Genomic DNA, 12,863 nt, shown 5'->3' with positions numbered 1-12,863 from the left:
GTTCTTAAAAATCATTGAGCTGTTTCTGCTGGGAGAGGCTTTTTCTCTGAAACTTTTTTGAATAAAAGACTGTCTTTTAACTCTTATAAATGACAGAAAAACAGTGCTCTCTGACAGCTTTTGAAGTCTGGTATAGCTAAAGTAAAAAGAAAAAAAGATTATTTAATGGCTAATATAAAGACCCCCAAATCAGTGCAGATCTATACATATAGCTACAGATATATGTTCTCAGATAGCACATGAGATGTATAGATATACAGTAACATAGCCAAATTCCATATAACTATGTATTTATAATTTAACTGGACAGTATTATAAGAACCTGTATAGGAATCACATGCGTTTTATCTGGCACCATTTGACTGCATGTGTTTCTGTTCTGGTTTATTGCATATCAGCTAATCGCATAATTCGGCTGGATGCATACTAAATTGAAGTCCAAATGCTGTTCACCGCGGTGTAATCCCTCTGGATAAATGAATAGTCAGTATACCCACTGGACTGCATTCCACCATCACTACTTTGTAAACAGCTGTTAGCATGTGTTGTAAAATATAAGACAAAATCTGTTATTGCTACATATAAAAACGTGGTTGCTACATTAAAATCTTCACGGCAGTTGTTAAGAGGAATGTGGAAAACATTAAGATGAGCTGAAAAAGCACTGAAATGCTCGGTCTTTTCCATGGCAGCTTCAGGTGAGGGCAGGTGCTGCTCCAGGAGTGAAGGCAGCAGAAGCACCTGGCTGGTAGGGTGCAGGGAAACCCCTGAGATCCCACCAGGGATTCCTCCAGACCAAACCACAGCTCTAATATAGTCTTGATAGACTTCATGAACAGAATATAGCACCTGCAAGTCCTTTCCTGATTTATGCATGTTCAGATGAGGCAAATCAAAGTAAAGCAAAGCAAGTAAAAAGGTGTGTTTTCCATCTGTGCTGCCATGGAGCAGCCTCACCTCACCTGCCTCCCACCCCTGACAGTGCACAGGTTGCCCTTGCTTTTCAAAAGAGTAAGCAGCAGCCAAAAGGTATGTTTTTTTAGAGGAAAACCATATCCAACTGCTGTGTGAGGCAATGTTTTTCTCCTGACTTTTTGGCTAGGCGGGCAAGGGGGGCAGGTGGCAGCTTAGGGCAGAGGTGGGAAGGTCATGGTAGCCCAGGGAAGAGCCATGGGTGAAGGGGAAATACTCACACAGAGAGAATCATACAAGTGAGGTCTGCACATGCAAGGGGGGGGGGGGGGGGGGGGGGGGGAGCTGCTTCATTCCCCAGCTTTCAAAGCGTGGCACTGGGCGAGAGGCCATGGGCTTCAGCATTCAGTCTGCCATGTCTCCAGGGATGCCTCGCGGCAAAGCTGACTGCATCAGCATCCTTAACAGCAGCATGAAACTCGGAGTAACTGATCGTAATGGTCCCGTTCTGTCCTGAAATTCAGTGAAATCTTTATAATTCTGTCTTTCTTAGCTAAGGGGTATTACACAGAAGCAGTAGTCACCAAACACTCTTCCCAATTTTGAATCATTTCTTTATTTTCAATTTTCCTTTGATCCTATAACCAATCAGTGTTTTGTTTTCATTTTTTCCATTCTCACTTTCCATTCTTCCCCACTGAGCAGACAATTCTTGGAGACAGATTTGAGAGATCTGCAGGTGGATTTTTCCCTCCCAGGAGCACAGGAGGGCTGAGCAGGTCCCTCTCGCACTGCACACCAACTCCATCAGTTGCTCCTCCCAGGTCTTTTCTGGCGAATTGCCAAAATGTCTTCAAAACTGGCTGAAAAACATGGCAGATAGTGTACAGATATTTAAGTAGGTGTGTTATTTTATCTTAATCTTTGCTTGCTATCAGCACATCAAAACTGAATGCAGTCACCAGAAGGCACCCTCCATTGCTCAGGCTGCTAACAGGCTCCAGGGAGGAAAGGGAGGGATATAATGTGAGACTGCTGTAAATGAGATTCTTGTCACAGGCCAACAGCATGGCAGGATTAGAAAAAAACAGTTATGCACTTCTGTGGAAAATGGAAATACCCACACTGATATTACGTAAAACAGAAAAATTAAGAGAAAGGCATTCCCATGCTGCACGGCGATGGCTACATAGAGGGATAGGAAGAAACTTTCCCTAGAGTTAAATAGTTAAGAAATTATTTTATAAGATTTCCTATGCCCTGCTCTGACATATCTCCTATAGCCACAGTGTCCATGTCTGATGGACCTCTGTTTGGAGGCAGGGTGAGAAATCTTCCTCTGCTTCTGATTTAGATTTGGCCAAGTATATCTTGGAAATTAGCTGCGCGCATTCCCTCTAATTCGTTTTGCTTCAAGGGTGTTCACATCTCTATGGTTCTGTTTCCACTGGCAATATAGGAAATGAGTTCACTGGCAGGGACGCTCATTAAAATTATGAGATTTACAGGAATATCAGTGGCTGGTTTTTGAAAATGTCTGGTGGAAGTTGTGACTTACTTGCCCGGAAAAAGCCAAGAACCATCTGAAATGCCATATACTGAGCATTCCCAGTGAACTGTTAATCAACAAGATTTGGGAAAATTTCAGATAAAATCTCAGCTACATTTGATATAATTGTAAGTTACTCACACATAACTTCAAAATGGGAAAACTAATTGCATTTGTTAAAGGTATTTCTTTTAGGTCTATTTTGTTCTGCTATAAAATTCCAACTAAGATTTTAACCTGTAGCACAATCTTTAAAAGTATCCACCTCTAAAACTGCATTAAAATAACAAAAGTGACCAGGAAAATCCAGCCAGGAATTCTGCTGTAATTTTAATGCAGCTGTATTATATATCTTATGTATTTCACAACATGCAACCCTAATTCTGCAAAGAGTGTGTTTAAAAGCATGTGTTTAAATTTATACATTTTGAGTTTTAATGAGAACTCATAGAGTGTAAAGTTAAGTATACATAAAATCAGATTAGGAGTTAGTGTTAACACTGCAAGTGGTACATTCAAACACTGGAGGGAGAAAAAAAGAACATGTACTGTAGATGAGAGAAATTTGATGAATTAACTTTAAACTTCAGATGCTTTTTTATTTTTTAGAACACAGTCTTCATCCCCAGAATTGCAACAATACTGTGCTTTCTCACTCCATTTTCTCTGTATTTAAGCAGAGTTTTTGGATACGATCACTTCATAAAAGTGATTTTTATGAAAAAGCATATACCTAAACATAAGTGTCTGTTGTTGGATCCTATTTTTCATATTAGTGTATCATCTGACCTTTGGAAGACTCCAGTTTATGTGATCACTGTTCCCAAGGCAATCCATTATTCTGCCATTGATACTCCTATTATGAAGGGATTTTTAAATTAATTGACTTTATAATAAAGAGGAGATGGTGGGTTTAAATAGAGGTGAATATTTCACAGAGCCATGAGTCATATCATACTTAAGAAGCACAGAGAGACATGCAGCCTCTCCAATCCGCAGATCTAGTGTGCATCATCTCCACTATTCCATTTATCTTATTCTTCTGCATGCTCCACATACAATAATTTTTGGATTTATTCGATCTCTGTGCTGTTTTTTCTGATATTGTTTTAAAAGCATACAGCTTCTGCACCTTGCAACACACCAACCTGACACACTCCTCTGTCTTTGAAGAAAGCAGAGCCAGAAAAAAAAACATTGTTGGTTTGTTTTGGTTTTTTTGATACCTTCTCACAGAAAGTAGCTCTTTTCTTCCAGGTCAAAGTAATTGTGTGCTTAATCTCCGTTCTCTAGAAGACAGTTTTCTGCCAGACAGCTGGTCAGTGCTTGGGGCAGTAGCACCTTAATTTTCTGAAGTCTTGTAGAAGCTTCTCTAACATGCATACTCATAACAGTGAAGGCAATAACTGCAGTTCAGCACGACAGCTCTGAGTGTGGGTGGAGGCTCACAAGGAGCTTCTTGGTGCACTCCCATTTGGGACACTTTTTGGCACACCCATGCTCCAGGATTGTTCCACAAGTGATAATTTCAAATACCTTAATTGCCACAGATTTTTTCCGCTGTCCATGCCCTTGGTCACCATCACATGAGGTCATTAGTCCAACTCGGAGCCTTCTTGAGGAAGAAGCATGTAACCTCTGGGATGTATGTTTTAAAATATTTTAATCCAACAGCAGTATGAGTTAGAGGTGTATGCAGGTAGTGCAGTATTTCCCTCCTTAATCCACAGACTAGCAGGAGAGATCAAGGTGGCCATGCACTTTCAGGGGTGTTGCAGCTCTGGGAGGGTGGGAGCCTTGAGACAATCCACTAGAGCCAACTTCCTCCTCCATCCACATGTGGCACCTGTGCTGGGAGCCCCACACCCAGCCCTTTCCATCCCCCACCTCAGACAAAGCAGGTGGCCCCATCCCTCCTGCCCCACTCCCATGGACACCTTCCCCCTTCCCCAACTCCTTCTCACCAGCCACGGCCACCTTGAGCCAATAGTGTCTCCCAATGGCATCTCATCCCCATCCCTGCACCAACTCCACCATGGGGACGTTAAGACCAGGGTTTGGTTTCTTCTCTGTTCTTCAGATGTCTTTGAAAACACCCTTTCACAGGAGTCTTTCTATCTTGTTTCAACACAGACGGCCATGGCAGATTCGCCCCTTCTCAGAGTACAGACACAAGTCAGGGTGGGGGGAATGGGAAGGAAGGAAGGAAGGAAGGTGATCGTGCTCCAGCATCGTGGGCCACTTGAGGATTTCACTGTGCAGGTAAATGATAAGAAAATGTCATTAATGTGTTAAACATATCAGATTTTCTCAGCAAAATATTTACTGGTTTTTGTCTTAAGCAGATAATGCTGATCTCAAATCTCATTCCTGGCTTTTAACTGTGTATAATAATTCAGTTCAACCATTTATCCCTTTAACATAACATTTAGGTTAAGCAGGAGGCCTAAGGGGAACATGTTATTACTAGCCTGTTTTTTATTTTTCTTTGATGTCCTCGATTCTATTCTCATTCATGTATTGGGGTGTGCAGCAAATGAACCTTGAGCATTTATTTTATTTACTAATTTTGCTTACTAGCATTATCAAAAGAGTGGAGCAGCTGCGAGCTTCACAGATTGAGCATACATCTGAACATTTAACGGCCCCAGTTTATCCTGGCTTCAAGGCATCACAATATAATATTCACTGACATGAAAGCTGAAGAAAGGATGTCATGGGAAGTCTGAGCGTCAAGCTGTGAGAGGGTATGTACTGCGAGACCCTCACTCCATTGGCTTCTAATAGGCTAAGCATTGATATGCAAATAAGAGAGGAGCTTGTGTGTGGCCTTTTAATACAGCCACTAAACATCGGTTCAGAAAAAAAAAAAATAATAGTAAGGCCTCTTCTCTTATATTTCTAACTACAGATGCACAAAAATCAAAATGGATGCATTTTCACTCAACTGCTTTGAAAGCAAATGAGGCAACTGCTGAAAATCATGCATAGGACCTGAAAGCTGAAAAAAAATCTGATCCAGATTTCAAACACCAAGTGCTGAGGTAGGCTGATAAGCAGAAGTGGGCTAACCCATGGTGGGGTGAAAAAAAAAAATTAAGTTCCTGCATTTCTAACATGCCTCCCTGGGAGCAATACATGTGCCTCTGGAAGATTAGGTGCTGGGTTGCCATCCCTGTAAAACAGAAAGATGTTTGCAAGGTAGCAGAATGAGAAGCCCAAAGGGCATCTCCAAGGAGGCTTTGACTCTTCTGGTTCTGACACACATAGATAATTCCCATTTCAAGTTCGAACCAGGGGCAGTAGATGAGAGGAAAGCAGCTGTTAGTTTATCTTGTAAACAAGCCCCAGTGTGCCACCAGATTATGACAGGGCTTTGGGTTGGAGATGGCCCTAGACAGCTAAAAAAGTGAAGTGTTTAAAAAATAAAATTGCTTCTGAGAGCACAGTTACCCAGCTATTTTGGACCACCTCAAATACTAAGACTGGCCTGAAAGCCTCAAAGCAGTAAGGATGCTGGAATCCCCCAATCCCATAGCTGGGAGGGCTCATGTGGTCCTCACCCAGGAACCAACCCCTAGGAAGAAACATAGCCCAAAAACTCCTTTATGCTGTGAACTCACCTGCTCTGAGAAGGCTGTACCAAAACTGGGTGTTCAAGCAAGGCATCCTGGAGGAAAGCCTCGCTGCACCTTAAAGGTGACACCAGGTTTACTACATATTATCACAGCATGGATCACACAGAGCATTTAATAGAAGGCTCAATGTCCAGAGGATGCCCTGGTAAACATTGCTTCGTCCAGGCTCTTTGTGCTGCAGCTCTGTGTACATATGTTAATCGCTATTAGCATATGTCAGCTCCAGCTGCCCACATGCCAGCCCAGGACTGTAGCTGACGCCAGGGGTATCATGAATAGCCCTGCCTTGTTTTTTTCCGCTTGCCTCCGGGCTTGTCTGTGTGGGAGTTTATAACAGCACAAGATAAGATGCTATATTTATATTCCTATAAGGCCCTCACAGATTCACATTCCAGAATGAGCACATTTTTCCAGCTTAACTTAGGCTGCTTTGGAAACAGCTCAAGCTAAGCAAGAAAAAGGCATTCTTTATTACTGAATAAGCATGTCCCACCTCAGTACAACTGCCGAGTTGCCATTCGCCCCTGTGATTTCCCACGTGAAAATGAAGAGGCACAGCAGGGTAGGGCAGACCCACCTCCACAGAGCCACGTGCCAGCTGCCAGACTCCCCCCAAATCTTTCAGTGCACAGGTTCCCCAATGTCCTCCTCAGCCACCTGTGTTCCTCCAGCAGCTGGTTCCACTTCTTCCTGCAGCTCTTCTCCAAATGCATACATGCACTCAGCCTACTGCATACTCCTTTCCTCTATATGCAAGCTGATTTGGAGGATTCATCATACCTTCCATTTTCCCAACTGACATTAAACAAATAAAAGCAGGAGCAGGGAAAAAGAAATGTAGCAAGTCATCTTAATACCCAGTAGATATAAACCACCGAGATGAACACACACACACTCATGCACCCATGTGAATCTTTGTAAGAGGAAAAATCACTTATATGTCTTCTTATTACAAAACACACTTCCCTTTCACAACAACCAGTGGGGAAGCTGCTTAATAATGAAGACTTGAAGGTCTTCTCTTATTTCTCAAGACCTTAAATACTCAGCTCACCCCTGTCTTCTGGGCATCATCTTTTTGGGTGTGGAAGGCTTAGGAGGATTCCCAGAGAGCCTATTAATATTGCTCCTTAATTGGCTCAAGGCATTGATGCTGATCAAAGGCACAACCTTCACTTCTCATGCATCACTTCAGGTCCCTGCCAGTTCAAATAACAGAAAATCAGGAGTAAAACCAGAGAATGACACTTAAAATAAAAACTAGAACTTCCTTAGCCTGGGAAATCACAGGTAAAATATGTGCATTTTACAGCCTTCCTGGGAAAATGTTGCTTTCACGAAACTAACAAAGATATTTGATTACAGCTTTTAATTCTGAATTGGTGTCAAAGTATTTAACCTTTCACTTACCAGTGTGCCACCACCTCAATACTATTTTAAAATGTCACTAAAATGCATACTCCCTCCCCTGTTTAACTGAGCAACGCTTGAGGAAAGCAAATGCACATGTACAGAGGCATATTTTACACCCTTGGGCTGCTCGGGGACAAAACTTGTACCAGCAACAACAATTCAACCCAACTCACCTGCACTCCACCGCGCCAAAGCAGGTAATTGCCATAAATCACCCGGTGCCCCACTCTCCGTAGCATGGAGAAGATTAATGGCAGCAGGCACTGGAGCTGCCAACCCAGAAGATTTCTGTGGTGGAGCAGGGACAGCTATGTGTGAGGAATTTGTGATAAAAAGCTATACTGGGACTATAATAAAGTGCTGGAAAGATGCCGAGGTCCTCTTCCATAACACAGACACATTAAGGTCTGACTGATTGTGGTGACAGACAGGTATTTGACTGAACACACTGGCAGCTATTAAAAAAAAACAGTAACTAAAAGCTAATGTCAAAACATGATGTAGGCCTGTCAGATGCCATCAGTAATGATGTTTGCTATGACCAGTCGGTAAGGAGGGCAAAAAACCCAATATTGTCACTGACTGCACAGGATCAGCCGCTTGTGATTTGTGGCTTCAAAGACAGAGGGTCTGCTGCCACCCTCCCTGACAGAGAGAGAGAGAGATTTATTGTCTCCACTTTTCCTTTGCCTTGGTTAAAGGAAAAACATTGCTGGGGAAGAAGAGACTAGGAATATATTCATTGGAGGTAAACAGAAGTACCTACATCGGTATATTATATAGGCATAAATGCATAAAATAATAGCATATTACATAGGGGCAAAGGACCACTACAGCCTTTATAAGAAGGATACAGAAGGGCTGCTGAACAAGCATTTTGTAGTAAAAGTTTATCATGAGCTATTTAGCAGGAAAACCAAGCAGAGCAGCAAAACATCCATCCTTGAGCCGTGCCAGCAGGCATGTGCTGCCAAGTGGTGTGGTGGGAGGCAGGTGGCCCTGGCCGGTCACTACTCCTGTCCTGCTTCCCTCTCATTCCCCAGCAGCCTCACAGCCATGTCAAGAAGAGGAAAACTTGGACTTAAAAAGAGAAACTGCCAACCAGGCCTTGTTCTGTGACCAGCTGTGCCCCTCGTTAGGTAGAAAGGTGGGCTGAGCTTACCAAATCACCCTTATTCCCATCCACAAGAGAGGGGCCATACCCAGGCACGTGACTTCATTTGCAACTGAGGTTTAAACCTCTGTCCCTCATTCCCCAAGACAGGTTGTCCCATTGGTGTTTACAAGGTGTCCTGGCTTGGGCATGTTTCCAGCAGCATTTTCAGGAGTGATGACTGGGCTTCACAGCTCAGGAGCTGCAGCTCTCAACCTGATTTCCCGAATGTTGAAGTACAGCTGCATCACCAACCTTTACTCTGCTCTTTTAATTAAACTTTTTAATTTCATGCTGGACACTTCATTTCTATGTCCAAACAGACTTCAGGTCTTTTTTCTCTTCTGTTAAGGAGTCCATTCCCTGCCAACAACCAGCTGCTGCTCTTTATATCTTATTCTTCATGTGTAAAGCAGGGTGCACCTTTCCCAGGACCAATTTCACCACTAAAAACATTTCCCCTGATTTCAGAGTTAAAAACAACAAGGAAACTTAAAGCAGGAACAAAACTAATCATCTGCCTCTCTTAAAGCTGGTGAGGCTTTTAGTCTCGCCAGCAGCAGATCTCCGACAAGATCTTTGTAGAGTACTGCAGCGGAGGCGTGCCATGGCTCGGTGTGACAGATCCAAATGTATCCTGTCTGTCCAAAGGGGGCCAGTGGCTCACAGCAGCTGTCGAGCTGCTTTGTAAACAAGTGGGGGACATAGCTGTTTAACCTAGAATCATGCATCTGAAAATATGCTTTGCCTCTCCAAGGATTTTGCTGGAAATGCTTCAAAGGATTCTGTTTTTCCCAGAAAGCTGCATCATGTGTTGTTTATCGACTCTTAGAAAGTACTTGCAGCCTTCTTCCATAGGAGAATGGCACTTTGCAGTTTGACAGTAAAATCACACATGACTTGTTAAGCACAACTTCCTAATGTAGCTCCCTGTCTGTTGCAACAGTCTCCCTGGTGGTAAAAAAATACAGTACATTACACTCGCTATAGCAACTGTGATGGCAATATACAGATTACATGACCATATCGCTCTCCAGCATCTAAAAAAGAAATATTTATTTTAGCATAGTTGGTACTCTTTTCACAGTCTCTTCTTTCACTGTTCTTTTGTGTTACACTGTCTTAACTTCATCCCAGAATCTCTCTGGTATTGTTTGATACCAACCATTTTCTTTCTTACACACACGCCTTTACATCCAAGCTGACCCTTTGTATTCCTTAGCCATCCACGCTGACCTCTGTATTCTGGTGTCTTTATTTCTAAATAGCACACATAACCCAAGTTCATGGGCCATTTTATCTTACAATATACCAATTCACATACACGTCTTCATTCTCTCCTGTGGTTTATCCTATTCTTCTGTTTTCTTTCACCTATTATATCTTTCTTTCAAAATGTGCTCTGCTGAAAGACTTATTTTCCCTATCTTTTAATTGGGTTTTTAACAGAACCTTGAGTAAATTAGAGCTATTCTTATTTTGGAAACCTGTTACATAACAAATTCCCATCTCTTGCAGTTTTTCTCTAAAAATTTCTGGTTTTCAGGTCAAGGACTACTTTTTCCTGATCATTTCTAATTCTTTATGCAAGGGCACTATAGGGAGAGATGTGTTATTTGAGCAGCAGCTACAGACTCATTGTAAAGCCAGGAGTAATGAAATTCTGGTTTGAAGCTCAAGTGTCGAATCATTCTTCTTTAGGACTGAATTAAATCAACTAATTGTTTTTCCATCTCTAGAACAGGAGCAATATTGTACATCCTACCTTATAGGGCTGTGTGAAGTTGAAATAATGACAGTGAAGTCATAAGCTACCCCAGACCATCCAAATCAGTCTTGAAAAATGTATTGCCATGCTCTTTTTCTCATTTGGTATTGTGGTTTAGCCTTTTCTCAGCAGGTTTGCCAAGTCTAGCCTGAAGCCTGAATGCTGCTGAAAGGATATTGTACTGAAATAGGAGTGTAGGTGTGGGTGAAGACTGCCAGAAGCATCTCCTATTACCCCAATGAGAGAAAATGGCAGCCAACTTCCATATATCCTGTAGTCTGGAAAATGATGAAATACCATCTTTTTGGCAGTCCTAAATGGATAAGCAGTAGGTAAAAGCTAAGTGCAATGTGATTTCTGTGCAGATCACAAGGAACTGGAGAAGCTAAGAAAATGCAGAGGGATAAATAACTGGAGGAGACATACCACTAGCCTGACATGCTTAAATAGCACAGATTAGAAATCTTTAGACCCATGCTCTCTCTGTACCTGAGTGGCATTCATCTGCATTCATCTGCATACAGACATACCCCTCACATACTGGCAGAGAATAGGTTGGTTGTTCATGTTGAGCTTTTCTTTTTACTAGATTTTGCCCTGTGAGGCATGTCCTGCTTTTACAAGATAGAGTCTGCATCCAGCTCGCATTGAGTGTCTAAGCACATACCATATTTCTTGCACAGGGTGTACACACAGATATATTTCTTAAAGTTGCGGTTTTCATACCTGTCTTGCGTGAAGGTATATATATACTCTTTGCTTAAAATTTTATCATAAGATCAGGCAGAAGAAAAGGATTGTACTAGTAAGGATAACAGAGCAAAAAAGAAGAGGACCAGTCTTGGGATTAGATAGATGTTTTTGTATTAAGTAGTATATATAATTTGAGAAGAAATAATTTTTTTCCTTTCTCAGTCCCATATAGAAACCAGTTTCTCCTCAGGCTCCATACCTGTTGGACAGAAATCCTAGTTCACGTGCACATTAAGGAAATGGAAAGTAAAAATAAAGGAAAACTTTTACCAGTTTTATTTTATTTCAATAATTTAAAAAAAAAAAACACTGAAATTGTGTTTCTTTTGCTTTGTTTAAAATATTAATGTTAGGTTGGGGTTTAGCAATGAAAAAATATTAATTTTAAAACTATAGATTTTAATATTTTTCTCAAATTGTTTTTCAGTGCAAAAAGGGGAAAAATTTTAAGAGTGCTGAATGGAAGAAAGCATAAATCATGGGCTTTCTTACATTTTTTCAAACTTTTCTGTGAGGAAGGAAAGGAGATTTCTTTACTTTTACATGTGTTAACTCCATACTTCTGCCCTCCACCCTTCAGTTTCCTTTTGAAATGAGTGGGATGAGGAGATAAAAAGAAAATCAGCAGATGAAAGGAAAACCAAAACTGGCTATTTTTCATTTTTTAGAAACTAAATTACTGAAATATTTGTTGATATATGAAATTAGAAACAATCTTTCATTTCATATTTTCCAAGTATAACATAAAAAACTGTCAAAAAAGGCTTTTGATTTCAATGACAATGCATCTTCTGAAATGCATTTTCTGAACAAAAATTTCTGCTCATTCTGCCGTAGTCATTGACACTGACCTTCTACATGTAGATTCAAAGAGATTAATTAAAGGCGAGCAACACTCCTAAATTGTCAGCAGCTGGGGGATGAAAGCGATTCTGGAGAGTAATTCTCCAATGACGCTGTGGATAAGGCAGGACATTTAGTGGCTAAATTATCTCCCTCCTGAATTTAAACTGAGTCTAGTGAAATGGTAGTTTTCTAAAACTCCCTTTATGGTCAAATCCTATTGCCGGTGGCATGACTTTTTTCATAAAGCAAAACCAAAATATAAAATAAATGGTATAACTAACATTAAATGGTGCAAGTATACAGAACATACTGTGCACTAGGGATTATACATAAGATGAACTTTATAGTTTTTGCATTTCAAATTTATAATTATTTTTTCCCCTGTATTTCTCAATATGTTTCACTGGCATTCAAAGAACAAGAGTAGAGTTCTCCTGTGGTTAATTTAACCCTAGGAAATTCCCCAGAGCATAATCAAAAACTGCACAGTGACTAACATTTCTCTTCTGTTTCAAAACTAATGAAGTTAAATCCTGCTGGCTAAGACAGTATTTCTAAAAGTCTATTAGACTTCAAATATCGTAACCAAACAGACATCAGTCATAACGACAAAATGCATTTTTTACCACCTGTCTAGAAGAGGCAGCACAGCCATGGAAAGACTTCATCCATGGGCTTGAACCAGCCTCATTATCACCTATGAATTAAACTGAAACTGCCAAAAGTCACAGCAGTGAGTTCTAAACATGACAGTCAGACCATTGCCTCAGACAGGGGGGTGAAACACCTTCCCCAGACCTGGCTTGGGATTTACTTCCTTCATAGCTACCC

At 41.2% G+C, this 12,863-nt stretch overlaps 1 long non-coding RNA gene across 2 annotated transcripts; it reads right to left on the bottom strand.

Moving 5' to 3' along the window:
- Positions 1-1,548: 1,548 nt before the first annotated feature.
- On the bottom strand, positions 1,549-7,803 carry LOC141956814 (uncharacterized). 2 transcript variants are annotated; one of them, XR_012633019.1, is made up of 4 exons: positions 7,686-7,803; positions 7,154-7,298; positions 4,426-4,715; positions 1,549-1,775 (listed from the first exon to the last, which is right to left on the bottom strand). It is a non-coding gene; the product is annotated as an uncharacterized LOC141956814 (long non-coding RNA). The 2 variants fall into 2 exon arrangements; XR_012633020.1 differs by lacking the exon at positions 7,154-7,298 and having other exon boundaries at positions 7,686-7,800.
- Between the last annotated feature and the right edge of the window lie 5,060 nt (positions 7,804-12,863).

The sequence above is a fragment of the Athene noctua genome, chromosome 2, assembly GCF_965140245.1.
Source record: "Athene noctua chromosome 2, bAthNoc1.hap1.1, whole genome shotgun sequence".
Lineage (NCBI taxonomy): Eukaryota > Metazoa > Chordata > Aves > Strigiformes > Strigidae > Athene > Athene noctua.
This window is presented reverse-complemented; position numbering and strand designations above follow the sequence as displayed.